The 23,253-nt window shown below is 38.4% G+C and overlaps 2 long non-coding RNA genes across 4 annotated transcripts in view; one reads left to right on the top strand and one right to left on the bottom strand.

Moving 5' to 3' along the window:
- Nucleotides 1-23,253, bottom strand: part of LOC123384590 — a 233,052-nt gene that overhangs the window by 141,222 nt on the left and 68,577 nt on the right. The gene's annotated exons all lie outside the window — the stretch shown is intronic.
- LOC123384589 lies at nucleotides 487-18,757 on the top strand. The gene is made up of 3 exons (XR_006595911.1): nucleotides 487-751; nucleotides 16,335-16,467; nucleotides 18,504-18,757. It is a non-coding gene; the product is annotated as an uncharacterized LOC123384589 (long non-coding RNA).

Here is a 23,253-nt window from a genome sequence, read left to right as displayed (position 1 = left end):
TTTCTCAATTTTTCTAACCAACAAAAAATCCTAGCTGCCACCTACCGTCATTGGTTTCTAAAACTAAGGTTGAAGATGCTCTGATTCATCCATATTCTTCATTCTTGCTCTCTTAAGAGAAATAAACATTGCATGGCAGGCAAGGCTGACCTGGAGCCACTAACAGCCTTAAATTGAAACCAAACCTATAATTGGAGTCTCTTCAACCATTTTCTAACTGAATACCAACTGGGAAATGAGGTGAGACTTTTACCATGCATCTTACATTCATTATCTCACTTAACATGTAAAACCACCCCACAGAATAATTGTGAACTTTATCATTTTAAAGGTGAAAAATCTGAAGACCAGAGAAATGACCTTTCTCTATTCGTATAGCTAGGAGGAGGAAGAGCAGAGCCATTGATATCCCTATTGTGACCACATAACATCCTATTCACAGGTACTTCTATGCTTCATAATTGCCACTTCTGTGGCTGCCTCCCACACTAGACTATAAGCCCCTAGCAGGTAGGATCATATGTTTTCTTCTTTGTACCCACAGTGGCTTACACAGTTCCTTTCACGGAACTGCTACTATTTGTTTTAGTCTCTTTGTAGGCTTGATAAGGGAGAGACAGGGCAGAGCCAGCTCCCTGGCTGTGTAAGGAGAGATGGTGTAAATGTGGATGGGTTTGGACTGGCTAAGTTAAGCTACCCAACATTCCCATAAAGGGAAGATTGCTAAGGCAAAGGCATCAGGAGACTGAAGGTATGTAATATGACTGTGTGTAAACTGGAATGGTGCCGTTAGCCAATATTGGATATAAGAAATAAGAAATTACTGACTGATGGGATTAGCCTGGGCTCAGAAGTACTGCCTCTTTGAATGTATAGGTTCTGGTCTTGCAATTTCTCAAGCTTGCCCAAGGGCAATGATTGGTCTCACCCACACACCTTCTCCTATTTTCCATTTCCACTAAAGAGAGAAAGCTAAACTTTAAGGTGAGCTCTTTGCCTTTGATATTCTGACAAGAAACGTACATTGATGTTTGCCAAACCTCCCCCACTGACCTGCCCTTATTCGTGGAAGGAAATAAGAAGGAAACAGTGGAAGTTAGGAGGGGGCTGATTTCTGGCACAGTCGCTCATTTAGAAAAGTCATTTCAAATTGCACTAGGTGCTTCAATTGCCCTATTTTCCTGAAATTAATTCTAAATTTTATGGGTACAATTTGTTTCCCTTAAGTCTCTAATTATGCTTTTAACATTCAATCTTTCAAACTCTAGCCATTAGTGACTTAATATGGTGTTATCAGGAGATAGAGTGGAGTTAGGAGTGTGGGTGGGAATTATAAGAGCAGAAGTTGCACCTGTGCTTGTGAGGGTTTGAAATTGATGTCCCCTGGAGGAAAGCTAAAAGAAAAATCTAATAAGTCACCAAAATAGACTAAAGTCTGAAAATTAGTATTTAAGGTATTAGGACAAGGGGCTGGGAAAGGCTTGAGAGGTAATCACAAAGTTCCATTTAAACAGGGTGTGGGATTTCAGGCCAAATGAGAAGAATCATAGAAAATGCAGATATCATCAGACAGCAAAGCATGCACAAGGTATAAAATTCTAAGGCTAGAGCACAACTTTCAAGGACATAAAAACTAAGGAAGGAGACAGGTAAGAAGTAGCTCAAAGACATGACAAAAAAGTTGAAACTTGAGTCATTGAATACCTGGGAACAGACTGTAGGAGGAAGGAGACAGAAGATAATCAGTAAAGCAGAATTATCATTTCTTAAATGAATCATCAATAAGCATTGACTGAGCAGCCACAGTGTTTCTTCTAGTTCTTAAAATAAGAGGTACATCAGATGACCTCTGTATCTCAACACCTACCTCCCCAAACACACAAACTCCCCATTTGTGCTGACACAATCCGCTCTATGGATCTGATGACAGTATGGGATTTAAACCATTAAATACTGTACAACTTTAGGAACAGAGATCAAGGGGAGCTGAAGCAGGCATGGATGGTTTCATGAGGTGTTCAAACAGAGAAACAGAAGACCCAGACTGTACTATAAAGAACTCACAGTTTGAGAAACTGAGGAGGAATATAAAAAGACCTAGCTTTCAGGAAACTCACAGATTAAAGATGCCAGCATTTGGGAAGACCAAAGTCCTGCCAGGAGGACCTGGAAAAGAGGCAAAGGAGAAACCCAGTCATAGGCATTCATCTCTTGCAGTCTGGGAGTAGAAAAATAGGAGGCATTGTCTCTATAATCAACAAAGTGAACTATCGAAGCAGGCAGAAGAGGGAATGATCACTGGGGGGAAAAAAGAGAATCACACCCGTGAAGCAACAGTAAGTTGTTTGGAACAGAAAAATTCCACATCAAAAAAATGCATTCTGAGGGTGCTTGGGTGGCTCAGCCAGTTGAGTGTCTGACTCAATTTCTGTTTAGGTCATGGGGTCAAGCCTCACATCAGGCTCCATGCTGAGCCTCTTTCTCTCCCTCTGCCCCTCTACCCCATTCATGCATGCTCTCTCTAAAATGAAAAAAATAAAAACAAAATTAAAAAAAAATACATTCTGTAGAAGCTTAGAGAAACAAAAAAAATCCTGCATCTTGAAATGTCCAGTGAAATCTCCTCAGCTAAGTGAAGTTCCTAGCTGGAATAGAAGGATGAAAAGATACTGGAGAAACAGGAAAATTAAAACTATTAGTAAAGAGAATGACCTGATAAAAAAAAAAATAAGTGAGTCATAGGTGACCATAGTATGGTAATAGTGAAGACCACACTTGACAGAATTGTTCCATGCCTTTGAAGACAATGAAGATATAGTCAAAAAGCAAGATAAGACCAAATTATGGGGGGCCTTGAATCCTATGTTAAAAATGCTAGACTTAACACAAGTAAAAAATGCTGAGAATTTCTGAGCAGAAATTTGAAATTAATATTTATCTTTTTTTAATTTATAAATGAGTCTCTTTTTTAAATAAGGTTTTTATTTATTTTGAGAAAGAGATAGAGAGAAAGCACAGGTGAAGGGCAGAGAGAGAGAGAGAGAGAGAGAGAGAGAGAGAGAGAGAGAGAATCCCTAGCAGGCTCCATGCTCACAGCACTGAGCCCAATGTGGGTCTCAAGCCCAGAAGCCATGAGATCATGACCTGAGCTGAAATCAAGAGTCATATGCTTAACTGACTGAGCCACCCAGGCACCCAAAAAATCTTCTAGTTTTTTACATATGATTTCAATCATGGTTTCTCACCCTGAGATCCTGACAGTTTTCTGGGTTAGGTGAGATAATAGAAGAGGAAATGTTTTCTAAAGTTTGAGAGTCCTAAATGGTGTACATTTTTAGGAAAGCATGGACCAATTGGCCAACCAAAGCTCAAATGTTAGGATACTCTCATGTATCATCCACACAAAAATGCATTCTGTACAGATGTTTCCTAGAAGGACAAATATGTACCATGAATTCTATTGTACCATCCACACAAACGTATGCCAACCTAATAGGTTTGAAATTTACATAAGTGTTACACCTGAACAGGTATGACACCTACAAAGTTGTATCGTCAACATAGGTGTACAATGCTAGCTGATCTGTAATATAAGGGGGGGGGGCACCTGTAACTCCTTTCTTTCTGGCATTTTCCCACACAGAATGCTCTCCAAGAAAGCAAAGTATATAGAATTTTCACCCATTACACTGTAACACACTAAAGATGAGGAGCCATGCATTTTTGTTTGGCACCAAATCACATTTTCTTCTTATCTTTCAAATCCTTAAATAAAGGGAAAAATACTTTCTTATAAAAATCTCACATTCTAAACATTTATTCTAAATAAACTATAGAAGTCAGAAACATATACATAACAAAAACAAAGAAACAAAGCATTAAGCTGAACAAGTATATATATTCAATGGATTTGAATCAACATCTGCGCAAATTTAAGAATAAAGCATTAAATGCCAAAACGAAGGAAGGATAGTCTTTCCATTTTACCTTGTAGGTATCCTCTTTCCCCCTGCATAGGACACAAATTAACTCAAGATTCACACTTTGGGGGGAAAAAAACTTCTGTAATTCAAAGATGAACTTGACTATGACCTCAGAGAATTCAGAACTGAAGCTACGTTAGTCCTTTAATAAACTGGACTTGGAAATAACTGATCTCAAGGAAAATTCAATCAAAACCAAAGTCTTATCTTTCTTCAAAAACAGGACAGTTGAGAATTGAATGTGATGTCCTGGAAAAATCGAAGAAGAAAAAACATCAAACCAGTTTGTTCTTGAAAACAAGGCAACAAGAAATTGATGGCATTTTCACCTGTGGTTTTACTACAAAAGATCTTGGGCTTAGAAACCATGTCACTTGGCCCTCTTAAAATCCAACACAGATAGAGAACAAGAAACCATGGTAGCAGCATTTTTGGAGTAATTTTGAAGTAGAATCTACAGAGGTTCTGGAACAAATCCCTATTTGTTCTTTGAATAGGCAAAGATTTTCACCCCAAACCACCCAAAGCGCTGGGTTTCTCTTCTCTCAATTTCTCCTTCCATGGAGGCAGAAAGGGAAAGCAACAGGTGGAAAATTGAGAAAAGAGTTACTCTGCAACCTCCTTCTCATATTCTGCTTAGTAATATCTTTTATGAAGACACAGAAATGGCTCGCCATTCCATCTCTTCTCAAGACATTAAAGATAAGGAAAGGTAAACAGGAATGCCAGCCTCTAAGGAACTAGATAAGGCTTACCCATTGGCACAATTACATCACTTTCCCAAGTAATTTTTACAAAAAACAAAACAAAACTTAGCTATTGTGCTAAATTCCTTCTTAAGTTTTCTTCACAAAATGAATTAGAATAGGCCCAAGACTAGTTCAGTTCTATGACATCACTCTCTTTCAGTGTAATGATGATATTCTTTATTGAATAGGAGAAAGTGTAAAGTTTAGCCAAACATACACTTGCTCCTCTATGCTACAGCCCACAAAGGATGTTATGCTTGTGAATGACATATGCCTGTCATGAGAATCCTATGTGACTCCGTGTACCGCATGCTAACTTCAGGTAACAGAAAGGACTGTGAGGGAATCCAGAGAGTCTGATACATAATAGCACAAAGAATTAATCAACCTTCTCCATATCATAGATTGCGTCAGACTAACCAAGACACAGAAAATACCTACCAGGCTAGTTTAACCCAGAACAAAGTTTTCATCTACAGAAATCCATTATCTGATTTGAACTTTCACATACCAAGCCCAAGATTGTTTTAAATTAATCAAGTGAAGAAGAAAAACTAAGATTTTTACTTATTATTGAATAAAACACTAAATAATTCCAGTGTAATAAGTGGTATTATGATAACAATGGGAACCACTATTATATGAAGATGGAAAAGGTGGGATCCCTACCCCTGAAGATTTCACATTTAATGGGAACTAATAGTTTAAATACTCCTGTGGCAAGGGCTGTGGCTAATATATGTTAATGATGCTACACAAAGTAAAGGAAGGAAACTGAGTCCACAGTAAGGACCCAAGGATGACTTCTTGAACTAAGAGTTTTGAAAGATGGAGGGGAAACCAGCCTGAGCAGAATGGACAGGTGCTACCAGCAGTGATGCAGCATGAGCCAAATAGGAAAACAGACATAGTGTGGTGTCTTAGGAAATCAAACAGTGAAAGCCAACAAAATTTCGTGAAAGAAAGCATTCTAGTCAAGGTCTCTCAGTAGGAAATAGAAAGTAAAACAAAATTAGGATCATCTAAATCAAGTTTAATAAAGGGTTTATTCACAAAGGCGTGTGCAGGTGTTGAGAAATGACAAGAGATAATCCAAGTATCACAGACTGAAGGGCACAGGGGGGAGAAATAGCAGTCCAGAAACAGAGGAGCTGCTTAGCAGGAGCAAACACCTGAGACTGAATCTGAGGGTTCAGGCAATTCACAACAAGTCTGCAGGAAGGGAACCAGGAGGATAAATACTCCTGACTTCAGTCTTCACCCTCTTTCATGTCTTCTACTGGTGCTCCCCATTTGTCAAAGCCAACCTGAAGCCAGAGACCAACAGAGGCAGTTGATGTAGTCTTTTCTGGTGAGAAACCCTCAGCACAGAGCAGACCAGAGAAGCATGGAGTGCATCTGGATGACAACCTAAAGTACCCAGCACAGAGGGGTATGGATTGAGATCAGTCCCAAGAGAAGTAATCTCTGAATTATTTCATCTTTGAAGTCATGATTAACAGTCTACCTCTTCCCTGAAGACTTTCCAGATCTTCCTATCATCAAGCTACTACTTTGTGTGATCCATAGAACTTTTCTTTACATTTAACCCTTATTTCATTTTGATGTATTTCATGATCAGTTGGCTGTATATTTGTCTCCATAAATAGGTTCTGAGATCTTCTAGAAAAAAAAGTTGTGCGTCTGAGTCAGCTTTGCATTTCCCGTGCCCAGCATGAATAACAATCACCCACTTTTTGTTAAATTGAATGTAAATAATTACGTCCATCATCTGAGTGATTCACCATATCAGGGAGCTAGCTACACTGGATATGAAAACTACCCATACATTCTCTACATTCTCAATATGTCCAGATAACCTGCACTTACATGCTCATGCATCTGAAAAGGAGAGATTATTTTATCATCCAGATGACACACAGAAGTGAAGTTAAATATAATTACCCAGAAACCAATGGGATAGTCAAATGTATGCAGTAGTATAGATATTTATTAAGCAGCCTCCTCCTTATTAACTCAATAAAATACCAGTATTTAAAACCATTCAGACAACAAACATTTTCTGAATGACTATTCTGCCCAAGATGCCTGTGCTAAGTACGCTGCCCACTGTTGTCTCATTTGATGGTCAGAAGAATTCTGTAGGGTACGTAAATTATCTGTACCTTACAGACAAGGAAACTGAGGTGGAGAAACTTTAAGAGATGTAACTTAATGACAGATATAAACACAGTTCTTTTGATTTCAACTGAGGTCTCCTTCTCACCACACCAGAATGATTTTATTTTCTTCTTCTTCTTCTTTTTTTTTTTTTTGTAAATGCTGTTTATTTAATCAGAGTAAGGCTTTATTTATTTATTTTTTAAGTTTATTTATTTTCAGAGAGAGAGCACACACGCAAGTGGGGTAGGGACAGAGAGGGAGAGAGAGAGAAACCCAAGCAGCACAAAGCCCGATGTGGGGCCCAAACTCACGAACCATGAAATCATGAACTGAGCCCATGTCAGCTGCTTAAGCAACTGAGCCACCTAGGTGTACCAGACTGATTTATTTTCTCAACCTGCAAAATAAACATAAATGGGATTGTTTTGTTTTTATTATTTGTTTTTATTTATTTCATAATTGTGATTTATTATGTTATTATATATAAGAAATGCTTAACAGTGTACAAAAGAATGTCTAGGTTGGTGTCCCATGGGCATGTTTGCATTAAGCACATAACTATAAACAGGTCAAAAGTTGCTATTAACTGAGTTTTGTAATTTGGGGAAAGGTAGAAATAAAATATTTTAGTAAAGAATAAAAATAGATGAGCAATTACCAGCACGATTCATATTAGTATAAAACCACTAAAACATTGACTTACAGACACTTTGTGGCAACCATAATGATAAACAGGTTGATGTGACCTGGGACGTTTTCTTGTGCATTTTACTATCTATGAAATTGCAAGCCACTGCTTAGAGTTCATGGTAATGAGTTTTTATAGAAAAGACTGAAAGTTATTCTGGGAAGCCAGAAAGTTTGTTTACCAGCTAAAGAAAAACATTCGAAAGCAAAATAGACTGTGGCAGAGAAAAGTAAAAATTGCCATGATTTGTAGCTCTGGATGCCAACTTCATTAATTAATACAGACTCTAAAATCCTTTCAAGAATATGAGCTAAAGGACTAGAAGTTGTGCTGGTATAGATAGTAAATACAGATCAAATGGTTTCATTTAAAATATGGTAGCTTCAGATAAGACTAATTAGCAGGATGACAGAAACAGTCAATAAAATAGAAACAAATCTTATTCCTAAATGCTGGCAACAATTAGTGGAAATAATTGGAAATCATTCTTCTTGCCCATTTGTATATAAAACTTTACACCAGTGTTTGGCGGCTGTTGTTTTGGTAATTTTTATCATTTTCTTGTGTTGTAATAATATGTGTTTTGTTCTCTGTGACCAGAAGTAGTAATGACATCAGGGAAGGAGAGAAGGGGTTCAAGCGGTCAGGGGGTCAGAGAGAGAAATGAAGGAGGAAACAGAGAGGCAGATTTCTGGGGCAGACAGATGGCACAGGCCAGGGACATGTTACAGTGGGTTAACAAAAGCTTTTACTCTTCAATGCATTTTTTTTTCAAGCCAGAGTTACCTATTCAGCTTCCACCTTTTTTTAATTATTTATTTTGAGAGAGAGAGAGAGAGAGAGAGAGAGAGAGAGAGAGAGAGCGAGCTGGGGAGGTACAGAGAGAGAAAGAGAATACCAAGAATCCTCACTGTTGGTGCAAAGCCTGACACTTGGCTTGAACTGTGAGATCATGACCTGAGCTGAAACCAAGAGTCAGATGCTTAACTGACAGAGCCACCCAGGTGCCCTAATTAAGTTTCTTCTGATAGCTCTCAATTTCCTGGTTATTTGTTGTTTTTGTTATATACTGCTGCATAATAAACTATCCTAACACCAATACATTTGCTGCAATTCTACAATTTAGGCAGAACTCAACAAGGGAGGTCTATCTCTTTGTCATGGGGCATGGGAGTGTCTTGATTAAGGATGAAGACATTGCCTCCTGGATAACCTCACACACGTGGCCAGCAAATTGAAGACTATCAGCTGTGAGCTCAGCTGGCCTTGTTAGTTAGGGCTTTAGTTCTCAACAGAGCTTCTCAAATGGTTGGGTCTGGCTTCTTGTTGCACGGTGGTCTCAGGGTAATCTAATGTCTTATGTAGAGGCTGGATTCCCCGAGACCACAAAGGTGAAAGCATCCAGGTCTTAAGGTTTAGGCCTGAAATAGGCATAGCCTTATTATTTTTTTTTAATTTCTTTTATTTTATTAGGCATAGCATGATTCCTGTCATATTTTATTCTTTAGAGCAGGTCATGGCCCTGATTCAACAAAAGGGACCTCACAGGAGCATAGATATCAAAGGATATGGTTCCCTGGGATCATCAAAGTAACAATGTAGCCCACCCATCTACAAAAGGGATGACTGACATTTGACAAAAATATAAAAAAAAATCAGGCTTTTAACTATGCTAGAACATCTGTCTCTAACAGAAGTCCAAGATGACTCTAAAAAGTGGGATGCCTGGGTGGCTCCGTTCAGCATCTGACTCTTGGTTTCGACTCACGTCATGATCTCATGGTTTGTGGGTTCAAGCCCCACATCTGGCTTTGCACTGATGGTGTGGAGCCTGCTTTGGATCCTCTGTCTACCTCTCTCTGCCCCTCCTCTGCTCATGCACACACACACTCTCTCTCCCTCTCTCAAAATAAATAAACTTTTATAAAAAAAAAAGAGGACTCTAAAAAGTAAACACCTTGCAACAGAATTCATGTCACCCCAGACTAATAACTTACTGAAGAAAAGAGTCACAGTTATCCACATAATGTGAAACATGGGGCTGTTTTCTCCAAGGTTTGAACCAAATTCTTTATGAAGGGAAATTTACCAGCCAAGAGATCCAGTTTTGTTTACCTGCCTCCATACAATATTTACTTACACATTCTCTCAAATGCTTACTAAGCAAAAGTGTATTGTTCCTTTGTTGTATGGGTACATAGGTACAATGATATATGTTAAAAGGGAGTCATATACTAAAAGAAAGTCCGAAAATTTCGGACTCATGTGGATCCTCATCCACTCATGTGGATTTGGACTATGCAAGAAAAGTAGTTTAAAGAATTCTCAGCTTTACTTTCCCCTGTAACTAATAAAGCCCTCCAACGTTTGTATTATGGAATTATGAGACAGGTGAGCTGCTGTTATAGAAGGAAGAACTAGCAACCTTAATTAAGTTTCTGCCACAGATGTTTTCTGTTCCTCTAGGATAGCTCAACACCACCACCTCCACCATCTCCAAGCCTATTTCTTCATCTTTGAAAATCTAGATATGAGGGGCGTGCGGGTGGTTCAGTCTGTTGAGTCTCCGACTTTGGCTCCAGTCATAATCTCACAGTTAGTGAGTTCAAGTCCTGAGTCAGGCTCTGTGCTGACAGCTCAGAGCCTGGAGCCTGCTTTGGATTCTGTGTCTCCCTTTCTCTCTGCCTCTCCCTGGCTCACACTGTCTCTCTCTCAAAATAAACATTTTAAAAAAAATTTAGAAAGAGAGAAAATCTGGATATGAGATTCAAAGAGAAGCAATAAAATACAAAAAAAAAGAAGTATGAAGTGTATTGTACACTATAAATATTGTAAAAAAGTACTGTTTCGTGGTGGTATTTAAAGCTCTATTTTAAACAACTCCAGTTTTTGTTTGCTTCTGGAAAATGCTTTACCTGACGATCTCACACACTGGGACTACAGACTCCTACTGTCATTCAATCTCATTGCAGGTGTCTCTGAGTACTCCATATAAAGAAAATATTTTAGGATTTTTACAGATGTTAAAGAAGTACCCAGAATATAAATTCTAATTGTAGGTGAGGAAAGCCATTTGAGAGGTGCTGAATGTGGAGTACAGTGTCTCCAGGCCACTTGACATTTTCATTAAGATACCTCTTCCCAGTAGTAATTACCTGAACTTCACCTGGTCATGCCTAAAGATGAGAGTATGTCCTCTTTCATAAACAATAGAGTCCTTTCTGGAAATATCAAATCATAAAACAAGGCTTATCCCTGAACTTCATACTTTCTTAGGCACTCTGGGGAATGGTAAGGAAGTGTAAGCCATGTTCAGAGTTCTTGAAGAATTTACAATCTATTACCACTTCAAAATAGCCTATAATGCCACAGTGGGCTGGTGGGGACAGCTATGGAAGTTTATAGGTGCTACTACAGCTTAGGAAAGGTAGAGACAAATCTGAGGTTGGGCAGGAAGGAAAGGTTTCTTGAAGACAGGAACTAAACTTCAATTTAATATCCATTTCTGTATGAGAAATATAATACCCATTCTGTATTCAAGCCTTAAGAGTAGCTGATGGTAGTTTATGACCTTTAATAGGTTCTTGATGGTCAAGATGCTCGGAGAGGTGAAAAAGAAGGTGCTTAAGATGAAAGAGAAGCTTACAATGAGGATGACTAGGACAGATGGTCTCTGCTATGAATTTAGGGAGATGAAGTAGGCTAGGTAGGGCTCCAGCTGGAGACTTCTGAGTCCAAGCCCAGGAGTTTGGATTTTCATTGATAGGCAATAAGAAGCAATTATTTTATGCTCTAAAGTATAATATTCCATTTTGTTAAAGAAAATTATTGAATGAAAATTTTCCGTAGTTACATTTTCAATATTGAGAGTTCAAAGTCTTCCAGAATTCTGTTGTTAAGAAATAGAGAAAAGCCTTAAACACGGAGTCATTTTTCAGTGATGGAATTATTTGCCTCTGATTAATCATGAAGATATTTCATTTCTGATTGTGTCTCCTTTCATCTATTTCTACTTCATACATTTCTTAGGGACTGAAAATCCACTCTTTTGAAACCCCAATAAGAGATTTATTTTTGTGCTGATTTTTTCACTTTTGCACAAAAGGGGCATTATGTTTGTGAAGACGTTATAATAACAGGCTCAGCAGTGAGTGAGGTAAGGCTACCAGAAGCATAGTGGCCTCATACAACAGTTATTATTGTCTTGAAAAAAATGCTTAATGATGCCTCCTTTAGGAATTTCAGTGCAGGGGTAAACAATCATGGAGTCAGGTGATCATGAAAAGAGAACGGTGTCTGTAGCATGCAAGGGTCTGTTTGGATGTGAATAATGAAAATAGAGTGTGACTTCTGTTTTTTTTTTTTTTTTTGTATATTATCACAGAATCTAATCAGATCCCCTAAACAATGAAGTGAAAAGTGCATTCATACTTACATCCTTACAGATGCAGAGAGGTAGCTAAGCCAACAGATAACTCTGCCCTGAGAAAGCCTGCCTAAATATTCAGATAAACACAAAAGTCAGGTGAACAAGCAAGCCTATGCAGCCCCTGGAGGTACAGCTGAAGTAGCATTGCCTGTTCCTCTGTATTCTACAGGAATGCTAATTTTAATACCAGCCTGGATCTGTACTTAGAGCAGCTCCAGCCTTTGCACACAGATTTAGAATTGTACCTGACATATCCTAAAATGATACTTTGATTTTTCACTCTCAAACCATGCAATTTTGCTTTCTAAAACTTCAGCTGAGAATGAATGTATTTAACATTTGGCTTTGGCAGGAGGAAAATGTTTCAGTATAGAAATATGTGTCTCCATGAACGCAACTGTGAATTCAAACTCCGTCTGCAATTAAAGAGGAGATGGAAGCACTTAGTAGGCATACAATTACGTTGTTTCCTGGAATTCCATGAGCGAGGTGGTCAGAATTCATAATGGTATGTGTAATTTGGATAAGTTATAAATGAATTAAATGGTGCACAGAACCACCAGCGGCAGGAGAGAAATGACTAATTGTTCCAAGACAAAATAGAGAACAAGGAAACTAGGGGCCCTAGGGCATGATCCATAAAAAAGAGCATGCATCGCATCCTATTTTGTCCCTTACAAGTACTATGTCTGAACACAGTATAGCCGCCTCCTTCTGCCCTCCCCCACAGAGAGACCATATACAGATGGTGCCAGGAATCAATTCTGAGGACAGGAGAGTAAAGGGAAAAAACACTATAATTGAGTTCTGCCTCCTCCAAATGTGACTTTCTGTGTGACAAGAAAAGTACTTCACTTGTGTGGCCACAGACTCATCTGCTAAAGAAAGGTTTTGAACTATAAACCTGATTTATATATATATATATGTACATATATATATACATATATGTATATATATGTATATACACATATGTATATACACATATGTATATACACATATATACATATATGTATATATATGTATATACACATATGTATATATAAACATATATATGTATATATACATATATATGTATATATACATATATATATATGAGAAATGATTTCTTCTCAATTGTCTGTCATAATTCTAAAACTTGTCAGAAAGAAAAGTTTGTTTCCAGGTGAGTATTTTTAAAAACTGGAATAACAGAATCATCAAGCATGAGTTACACAAATATCAAACTTGGATTCCTGGGAAGATGAAGGTCCAATTAGGAATCCTGATATAGCAGCTCACTTGTCAGAAGGAGGCACTGAAATGGCCAAATGTACAGCTGTAAAACAAATGAGCAAAAGACCATGTACTAAGGGCCACAGACATTAACTCAGCCATTTCTTAATTTAATGCTACTGTGTCACAGACACCACTCTATATGAGTGGGTCTGATAGTAAACAAACCAGAAAAAGGCCCTGTGCTCATGGTGCCCAATCCCAGTGAGAGGAGATAGACAATAAACAACAACAACAAAACCAAACAAACAACAAAAAAAGAAAACAACACAGTAGTTTGGCATGCTTAAGTGCTAAGAAGAAAAGTTAAGCAGGCCAAAGGGAGAGACAGTATGCACATGAGGAATGCTACTGCAGGCAGGCTGTTTGGCATAGGCCTTTCAGTGGAGGTGATATTTGAGCTGAAATCTGCAGGAAAGGACTAATGCCCATGTGGATAACTCAGAGAAAATCATTCCTGCTTGGAGAATCAGAAAGTGCAAATTAAACCCTAAGGCTTGAACGTGCTTGGTGAGTTTGAGGAAATGTAAGGAAACCTATGTGGCTTAGGAAGGAGAGAGACCAAAAGGGAGAAGGTTGACAGAGCAGGTGGACAGCTCACATAAGCCATGTGGGTGGTTCTACTGCTACTAAGGGCCATGGCTTATGCTCTGAGTCAGTTAGAAAGCCATTAAAATATTTTTGTTAGACTAGTAACCCCTTCTAACTTAAGTTTCAGAAAGATCACTCTGGATGCTTTACGGAGAATGAATTTCAAGGAAACAAGCATCTAAGAGGATGATCTAATGTTTAGAATGTTATTTCAAGGTCAAGCCAGAGCTGAAGGTGTTTGGGCTCAAACAATAGTGACCGAGGTGGTGAAAGGTGGTCATTTATACATACCTTCTACAGGTAAAGCTAATATGATTGGTGATGGGTTGAACATCACCTGCAAAGAGTAAGGTGCTCTCTGTGTGTGGTTCCACAAGATGAATTCTTCACAGAGGGAGGTAGCAAGTCTATATGAAATCCTAGGAGATGCGATGCAGCCAGCCCTTGGGACAATGGAATGACCCAAGTGTTGGGTTGAATATAAAGTAAGGAAGGCATATCTGAGGGGTCCAACTTAACATCCTTCAGAGCATATAGGTCTTAAAGGCTGGTGAATCATGAGACAATTGGTCACCACACTGTATGAGATGCCTCACCCAGGGTTCTCTGTTCCCTTGTAGTTACCAAGTCAGAAATAAAGCCCACTGTATAAGGAAAAAATGCCCTGTGACCCTAGGATGACAAACTTAAAGTAAGGAAAATGCAGCTCTACACAGGCTGAGTCTGGGAAACAAGAAAATCTGATTGGGAACTCAACCCCCTGTAGTTCAAAAACCGACAGTCTAAGGGAAATCACAAGCTTGACTTTATACGTGGTTGCTCTGTCAGTCATATTCGGATAATTGGCAGCAGTACCATGTTACCATAATTTTCTTTTCAGAATATGCCAGAATCTAAAATGCTTGTTGTAACCATATCACAACGGATATGCAGGGAGCTTTGACTATTGCAGCCACTGATTGTGTCTGTGAGTTATGTATCTCCTCTAATGAAAACTGAGGCTGCCCATGGCAACTGTTAGTATAAACTACCCCAGAAAACTTTGTCACACTGAGACAGACAGACACACACACATTTTACTCATCATTATGCACTTTTAATGTAATTCTGATGTTTTGATATATGACATATGTTTTAAAAACACTGAACCTATCAGTTTACTTTGTGAATAAATTCAGTTGTAAGCTCACTGCTTCTTGAACCATATTTAAGCCCATGCTAAGGTTATCCTCCTCACTTCAAAACCTCTAATTGTCTGTGATGTTTTCTTAGATTAATAAGAATTAACTGACAGCACATTGTTTATTAATCCATGTGTAAGACTTTTCAAAAGGAACCTGACATTTAGGAGAGGACACCAGCAATGAAATGTCAGAAAGAGAGAGTAGGATGTAGAAATAGGTGATAGTTCTGTTTTCTCCATCACCTCGTAAGGTGATATGTCATTTTCTGGCTATTCCTCCAGTCCCCTGAATTTCCTGTCTCATTCAGTCTGAATATGTAAACTCACAGTGGAGACTAATCTCTAGCCAGGTTGGTACAAATTTAACAGAGTCTGGATTTTCATAGTGTTGGGCCACTTGGTATAGGGTCTTCTTTAAGGAACATGGGAGAGCATCTATGCTCAGAAATTACTCCTGGTGTTTACTTCAGACCCTGAAATTTTAGCATTATGGTGTATACCCATGTGTTATGGATTGTTTCTCTGGACTTTTAAATTCCAAGTGCCCCTGGAAAGTGCACTAAACCAATATAGACAGGCTTATTGGAGTCTTTCCTCAGTGACCAGCAGAGAAAGGCAGTAGCAATGGGAGGAAGAAAAGATGGTGGGTCAGCCTCTACTGAAAGATTTCAAATGAACTCAGGAAGGGCACGTGATGAAGATGAGGAAGATGTCAATAGGAAACCTCCAATCTTACCTAAAACTTGGCCTTTCATAATGACTGGCAGAGGACTGAAATAGGAGGAAAGGGGGGAACTAGACACTGGATTCGGCAAGATGAAGGCAGTTGGTGTTAAGTTCAGTAAAGGGAATGAAAGCCCTAATGGGATGGGTTGAAGAGAGAATGGTACAGTCATAGTAAAGTGATGTACTTGGAAAGCAGAAGCAGCAGGAGTCCTTGGGTCAGTCTTCAACTGCTATTGTCTAAGCATGCCTGCAATCTTTGCATCATACAGCTAGGAGAATTCAGAAGGATCCAAGTACTTTGATTAAATGCTATGCTGATGATATTAAATACAAAAGTGGGATGCAAGGGGTAAAAGGAGAGTCTGGAAAATAAAATGTAAAACCCTATTCGTAAAATGTGGCTATTAAAGAAATGGAAGAAATAAGATGATAATTTGAAAAGTCCAAGTGAAGGATTGTATGTATATGTGTGTGATCTTTTCCTACTCCCAGTAAAAATGAGAAGTAATGTGTATTGAATGTTGTTGTTTTTTTTTTTTTTACATCCCAGGGACAAGCCTATGTTCTGTATATATATTAACTCCTTTAAGACTTAAAACAACCAGAAGAGGAAGTATCTTCTTTTTAACGAAGAGAAAATGAAGCACAGAGAGGTCGTCAACTTGTTTAAGGTCACATAGAAAGTAAGTGACATTTTATCAGGGGTGGCCTGGCTCTAAATTCTGTGCAATTAACTGTTATGGTTTATTGGCTCCTTAAGAAATTATTAACTCTCCCAACATTTTTATATTCTCCATTTTAGCACTATAACAACGTGCTGTTATTTACGTGCTTATATGTCTATGTCACTGTTTCCCTAGACTGCCTAATTCTTAAGGGCAGGAACTCAATCTCCTTTGTTTTCTCAAGAACTTAAACAGTATCTGGCATATAACAACAACGACTGAATATTTATCTAGGCTTCACAATATGCCAGACACTAAAAGAAGTGCTTTGTTCAATTTGTGCTTTTATGGGGGCTTTTGTGGGGTTTTGTTTGTTTGTTTGTTTGTTTGTTTGTTTTTGGAAATCAGAAAGATGTAAAGAGGGAGGAAGAGAGAGAGGAAAAAAGAAATAGGAACAAAAAGGAAGGATAGGTTAATTCTAACCAGAGAGGGAATCAATGCCACAAGCACACATACACACACACACAGGGTAAAGATCCAGGAGAGGAGCAGATATTTTACAAGAACATGAACTAGATTTTATTTTTGCTCTGTTCAATGTTTCTAAAATTCAGTCTAAGATTTAATGTAAATCTATTTGAAAGGAGTTGCTAAATTTTAACTGGAAATACTTCTTTGTGCTAAATAATCTTTATAGCATTCTAAATTATAGCCAAGTAGCAATATCATTACAGGGCTGTTTAGTCATAGCACTTTATGTGGAAAGTCAGGAGAAGGTGATGATGCATATCAAAATATATAATAAAGAACTTTTAAAAATCATGGGTATCTTTATTTACTCAAAATACTTTTTATTTAGCCATTTTAATGCATTCAAGATTGAAGGAGAGAATGAAACTAACCAGTGGGAACTGCAAAATGTCTGTGAAATGATAATAATAATATTTTTTTTTATTCCTGCAGTACATTCCAAGAGAGAAGGTCAAAGCACTTATAACCATTAACACATTCAACCTCACAGGAGCCTGTAGGATATGTAGGTGGTAGGCAGTTTGAGTTCACTTTGTGGGAAATGGGAATGGAGATGAAAGTGTTAAGTGGAAATGCTCAAGGCTGCAAGCAGTGTTGCACTTGGGTGCACTGGTTATCCTTGGATAGTTCACCCCAGAATTCCCACTGTGCATTGATGGGGCTTAACTAGACCACCTGCAGGACCTCACTGAAGCCTTCCCTTCCCCTTACAATAGAGTTTCTCTCATATAACATCAAAGAAAACGCACATATATTGAAGGAGGATAAAAAGGGGATATGAGACCAAGCTCCGTGCCCCCCACCCCAGCAAATCCCCCTATGCTTGAGTCACAAGAACCTCATGCTCCTGTGGTAGCCCCTTCCATAGATGACCTGCTCTAAGTAGGATGAGGGCATAGCATCTATTAAGGGCTTCTTGACCAAGGGAAAATTGGGTAGAACTCAAGAAACAAGGCAACTTTCACAATTCAGAAGTTCTCCTCGACTCTCTTACATTCAATATACTTATCCAGAGAGCAGCTCTTCATGTCATTACTGAAAAACCATACTCTTCCTTTGGGGGTCATATATAGAAAGAAAAACAGTAAGACCAGGAATAAGACCATGCTCATGACATTCCCTCTGGCCAGAACCACTCCAGGCAACTCAGTGTTTGTCCGCTATTGTCTGTTTGAATGTTCCCACTCCAGTAAAGACCTACCCCCCACTGTGAAGGACTTCAGGGGTCCTTTGGCAAATTTCTCATTCTTTACATATGCAAGACCCATAGGATCTTCATGAGAAAATCATAAAATTAATTTTTTTTTGAGTGGCAGAAATATGTCAAGCCCCAAGATAGTAGTATCTTCAGGTTCAAATTAGTGGAATGTTTTAAATGGAATTACATTAGCATGATTCCCAGGTTTTAAGAGAAGATAGAGCTCAGCCTGGATATCAAGATCCACTCCTTCCTACAATTGCTAAAGAGAAATGTCCCTTCCCTTGTCCAGTTTACACTTACTATGTACAATGTGTTGATGCAGATATGGTCAGATGTCCAGTGATCTGGAATGCACAACCCCTTGGAGGTGATAATGCTGCTGGGAGATGGAAATATCTGCATTCAAAGAATTCAGTAAAAACTAACCTTGTAAAGGAAAAGTTGCAAGGAGGTGTAAGCAAGCAGTATCTATGGACAATATTGAAAGTGAGGTTTGCAAAGCTCAGAAGAGGGGAGGATCCCTGAAGGATGTAAGAGGATTCTTAAACAATGGATAACAGGTATATTTGAGGCAAATAAAACAGAAAATTTTGCATTTTTGTTTTATGATATATCACCAAGAATAGAATATTGGTTTAATGAGTGAGTGTGTGAATGAATGAATGAATGAATGAATGAATGGATGGATGGATGAGTGAAGATATTCCAGAGAAAGAGCTTGCCAGGAATAAGGGGAAAATTGAAAGATGCTCTCACTTTTCAGAGACAAGATTAGTGTCTCAGTCTATGATATATCAAATGGTGCTCATATCAGAATACAATAGGGAATAAGAGAACAAAAAGTAGGGTTTAAAAGATCACACCATGATTTATTTCTACCTAAAAACAGATGGGCATGCAATAACCACTATATAAATGCTAGCTGACTTGAATGAATTACCACTCTGGAAAACCTACCACCTTAAATTTAGCTCTGGGGTGCCATGATGATGAGCTGTCTGGCTCCTTTGTAAGCCATCCAAAATCAGAACAGAGTGGGAACACATCAGTCTGAATCAGGGCCTGGCTCTGAACAGCTTGAAACGCCAGGCTTGGAATTTAGACTTCATGCTTGCGTCTAGTCATGTCCCCACCTCACGCTGGAAGAGCAGATCCACACAAATGCCTTGCTAGCTATTGCTGGTGAAAAGCATCATCTCCATGTTGCAAGACAGCAGGGGTTTTTAACATTGTGTTGAGTGGGATCGCAATGGGGAAAACTGATATATTAGAAACCTAAATAGTTTTCCTTCATTTCTGATTACACAAAAGGAAGGGCCCAGAATAGAGAAGAGAAACTTGCTGACGTAGAAATTTTCCCCAATTGACCTCTCCATCCCATAATATAATCTCTCCTAATCTCAGCCTGTACCAAGACCCAGGAGGTGATTATTTTATTTTGTTTGTTTATCCCTTGTTAACCATTTTTCATTTTTTTTTTTACTCAGGTATAGTTTACATGTAACAAAATGCAAAACCTTAATGCTGATACATGCAACAACATGGATTAACTTCAAAAATATTATGTTGAGCAAAAGAAGTCAGTCACAAAATAGCAAATATTTCAAACAAGCATTTATATGAAGTTAAAGAAGTGGAAAAAACAATTTATAGTGATATTTGTTTTTAATTGAGGTTATGTAAACTTCCTTCTCCTTGAAGATGGCAATGACTATTTGGTTTAATTTGCATGAGAATCATTCCTTCCTTAAATGAATACTTGACATGACCTCCAAAATTGCTCCATAAAGCAGTATGGCAGAAAATGGATTGTACTCAAGGATGACTTCCAGTTTCTTCGACTTATTTGCTTATGTGAAAAAAAAAAACCCACAAAATCAAGGGATCTTTAACACAATGATCCCATTATAGCATCTTGTCCAGAGGTCACTTTTCACAGAAAGGGATGTTAAGGTTAATCAGAAGGTCACAGTGGCAAAGTCCCCACTGAAATCCACATCTTCCAACTCATACTGCACATTATCTCAGGAAAAGTTAAAGAAAGTCTCTGTGTATGCAGGTGCATGTGCACACACAACTTTCAAAGTTGTCAGTATCTCCTGTCTCACAGAACAGTTTAGCAAGGTTAAGAGTTCATAAGGTATAAGAAATATCTGTTTTCTTTATCTGGATTTACTAAGAATCCCACCAATGTAATCTAAAGGGATTTTAAAATGTGTGGCTTAAGAACACCGAGACAGAAACTCAAAACTGAACCCTCATTTAATTTGGGTATTCCTACTTATAGTGATTTGTGTCTCCTGTAACTCAGGTTTAAAGCCAAATAAAGTGGGAAAGATATTTATCCAGAGTGCAAAGCCAATTTGATAGCTATAGCATGGGAAGTTATTGACACCACAGTAAAAATTCCAGCCAGCACATTCATTTTTTTTAATATTTTATTTCAAACTAAGCATAAACCTTCCACTTACTTGACCAAATAGACCATCCTCTTAAGTAATGTGTTCCCACCCTCCACCATAAAGCTCCTTCTCAGCCCCCAGCCATAAACACTTGGCATGCACATCATATGTGCGGTCTTATAACGGTTCTCACACTGTCACATGTAAGCAGGTACTCAAGGTTTTCAGTAACTCTTTGCATTTGTGAGTCCTATCTCACCCCAAAACATTTAAGCACAGGAACCAAGCCTTACCAATCTAAGCCTCGGTTTCCTTACCCATAAAATGGAGATAGTACCGATTTTAAAGTAGTGATTAGGATTATATGTCCAGATTGCTCAACATTCATCACGGTGCCTAGGATATATTCAATTTCAGCAAATGGCAGCTAGCAACATTGCTATCATCAACAACAACATGAGTATTGTTCTCATTACATTCCTAAAAGCACACAGTATGCAAAGTAGATGCGAGCCCATGGAAGATTATGGAATGCCTAATGCTTTGGGGGTGTCTGACCTGACTCAATACCCCACCAACAGCATAGTCACAGGGAAATGCTTGTCTAGCCTCTGCCTGAATACTGGTAGACACAAGAAGCTCATCATTCTCAAGGTAGCCTCCTCCAAAGTCCAAAAGCTGATCCTCCTCATGCTTGCATTTATATCTTTGAGCTTAGGAAATACTTCTTACATGAATCAATAGTTTCTCCTCATTACACCTCATCTACAGAGATGACTGACATTGAAGGTTCTCAGGAATGCCAGAGTGAGACACTTCTGATGCCAAATAAATGTTGTATTGAGTTATCAAGTCCACTGCTTATTCCTGGCCTTTGTTCAAGTGGCCTTTCCTCTCCAGAGAATTTTCCCAAGCCCTGCTTGCCACAAATTCTGCACCTTTGTCTCTGAGCCTGTGTTAATAGTCTTTGAAAGTTTGTTATAGGGCTAGAAATCCTGGCTTTGCCAGCCCCGGAAGCCACAAAAGAAACAAATATTGTTCCACTCTGAAGTGGCCTTGTTGTCACAGGAGGAAGAGTACCATCCACTTTCCAAGCGGGCTACGGATGGGAGTTATTTTTATATATAGTTATATACATAGATTATGCCAACTCATTTTGTTTGCAATAAAGCTGAAATACTACTAATAATTATTTTTATCACCAACTCTCATCTCTGGCTCATGGCTTAGTGAATATATATATATATATATATATATATATATATATATATATAATATATCTCAAAAATCAATATTTAATAAAGTTATCAGTGTCTGTGTCCTAAATTGAAGCCTCCCTCACACAAACACACACACAATACCCCATATTCTTTTTTGAGAAGCTAAAGAGATTGCTGCTTTCTGCTAGCTGTTCACAGCTCTTCACTTAAAAGAACATTTCCTAACAGTAGTTGGCCCCCCAAATACTAAGCATTTTATTGTCCCAAAAAACTTCAGCCACTTCCATATGCCTGCAGCAAGATAGAAAGATGGTTCGCCATGAAATGTTAGGTCTGCTCATTTGCACTGTGCACCTGCTGTATGCGCTACTCCATGCCTACCAGCTCTCCTTTCTCCATGCTGGTCACAAAGCAAAGATCAGAAATATGACTCAGTGGAGAGTCACCACTATTTTTTACAATGTCAGTCACTATGACCCACTTATACCAGAAATTCTTACAAAATAAATCCCAACTCATGCCTTGAGTTTCTTTCAGGAAACATTTTCAGGAAGAAATGTACAAAGAAACAGTATAAATAACCACTTCAGATAGTATTTACCTATCTTCTCCATGAAACCACCCATGCTTTTACTGCCTTTCTTTACCAAAACAATGCATGTGAAGATATCAAAAGTATATCACACAGCAGAGCCAACTGCAAGCGTTGTCAAATCCCCAGGGAGGATGTAGAACTCCCCCCCCCCCAAAAATTTAACAATTTTCTAAAATCATCATAGATTCCCAACTTTTATGTGTGACATTTATCACATGGAGGGCAATCTAGACAAAAGACAACAATAATGAAAATAATAATGATATTATAGTAGCTAACATGTATTTTGCAGGCTTGTGGTACATTTGACATCATACTAAGCACTTTAAGTGAATTCTCTCCTAATCACAATAATATCCCTAAACGGAAATACATTATCAGTCCCCATTTTGCAGTTGAGGAAATAGATGCTATAGGAAATAACTTGCCAAAATCATATCTAGCTAGAAGGTGGGAGAATCAGAATGAGGACCAAGACAATGTTATTAGTTTTCTCCTAGGGAAAGACCTAACATATGAGTCTGAGGCTTTATTCGCCAGTGACCACCTTGCCCCATAGCCCTGATCAAATTCTGATGCTGCCACAGTAATAGTGGAAAGTAGCACAGGAAAATAAACCCATTGAAGGACAACGCATTCTTCTCAAGGCTTATTGTATAAGTGAACTAAGCTGCTCATTCCAGGTCACCCTGTCCTGAATCCTCTTCTGATTCTCTTACACTTTCTAAGCTTTCAAGTCAATGTAATCCTACTAGCCCAGAGAAGATAAGACGAAAAGGGAAATAGGATTCTGTATATGATTATGTGAAAGAAAATTTCTAATCTCTACCAATAGTTCAATACAGAGCCTTTTCT

The sequence above is a fragment of the Felis catus genome, chromosome A3, assembly GCF_018350175.1.
Source record: "Felis catus isolate Fca126 chromosome A3, F.catus_Fca126_mat1.0, whole genome shotgun sequence".
NCBI classification, from domain to species: Eukaryota; Metazoa; Chordata; class Mammalia; order Carnivora; family Felidae; genus Felis; species Felis catus.
Note: the sequence above shows the minus strand (reverse complement) of the source record. Positions and strands in the feature narration are given on the sequence as shown.